Consider the following 1641-nt stretch of genomic DNA (forward strand, 5'->3'; position numbering starts at 1 on the left):
AAAATTAGAGGGATTGAAAAATGGGGAAAAAAAGAAATGGAGGAAGAGGACTGGTGGCGTAGAAGCAAAAAAAAAAAGAGAGAGAGAGAGCAAAAAGAGGGGGAAAAAAAAGAGGTCACACAACAGCAACAACATAAAAAGAAAAAAAGAACACACAGGAAAACCATACACCGTTCCACGTGCGGTAGTGGTGCAAATCAAAAATTAAAAATGAAAAAAAAAGAGAAAATAATAATCACAATAAGGTGTAATGACACAAGATAATTCAAAACCTTTAATGAAAAAAAAACGCAGAAGATAAATGAGTGGGAATGAGTCACACACGCGACAAATAAAGAAAGAACACAAACAAACACACACACACACACATATATATATATATATATATATATATTATAGAACCCAAACAAAGGCCTAACAACTGAGCATACTACCACTTTCATTTCTCCTAATTTATTAATTTCTCTTAAAGTTAAACGCGATCTGTTTTTATTCATCCACTCATTAAAATTTTCTTATTAACACAGTTATTCACATTGCCACTACACACGCGTAGAAACATATATAAACACATGGCTTTCAGAAAATGTAAAATGTATGGCATTGCTTAAAAAAGCAAATGCCTCCTTTATCCATGCCTCCTCCCCCCCCCCAAGAAAAACAAAACAACATTCACCCCCATAACGACAGACACGTAAAAAAGAAATATATATATATATTTTTTTTGGAATTTTCTTTATCTTCTTTTTTTATTTTATATTGTGAAATAACGAGAAAAAGGAAAAAGAAAGGTATACAACAGGGTTGGGGAACAGAAACAAAAAAAAAAGAAAAAAGAAAAAGAACAAAATATATTTTTGTACAGCGCAACAAAAAGGGGGTAACAAGGATGATAATAACATTCAATTTCATACAAACAAACAAACAAACAAATACATTTATTTATTTATTTTAGAGGGAATAATGAAATGAATGTACACCTGATAAATGAAAGATATCAGAGCCTTCGTCGTCCCTACGCACTGCTGAGTGCCTCTCTAATGTGCACAATAAATTAAATAACACACATACAAAAGTACCGGAAATATAATTTAGAAATAGTAAAAGAAAAGGGAAAAAAGGGAATGGAAAGAGAAAAGAAAAAGAAAGTAGAAAGCGATGTGGATCATTCGCCAAAACATTTTTATTTATATTTTTTTATTTTTTATTTGTGTGTGTGTTTGTGTTTGTTTTCGCTTTATTCCTTTCTTTCTTGTGTACACGAAACTTCTCATTTCTTCCCCGATTCCATTACTTTTCAGTTTTAGTTTCTTCTCCATTTTTTTTTCCCCCTCCTCCTCCTCCTCCTCACCAAAACGCATTAAAACAAACGTCTCTTCACATTTTCTCTCCCCTTCTTCCATTTCTTTTCTTTTTTATTTCATTCCTTTTTCTTATGCATGTGTTCGTGTTGTTTCTTTTTTTTTTTTCTTTTTAAGGGGGGTTTGATGGGGTGAAATAAAACAAAGTAATATCAAATAAAGGAAAAAGTTAAAAAACGACAAGGAAAAGAGGTAAATAAATCATGCAAATAAAACGAACCATTCAAACTACTAAAAAAAAAAAAAAGAAAAAACAAACAACACGCACACATACACATAC

The sequence above is a fragment of the Trypanosoma equiperdum genome (assembly GCF_001457755.1).
Source record: "Trypanosoma equiperdum strain OVI genome assembly, contig: ctg_1712, whole genome shotgun sequence".
Lineage (NCBI taxonomy): Eukaryota > Euglenozoa > Kinetoplastea > Trypanosomatida > Trypanosomatidae > Trypanosoma > Trypanosoma equiperdum.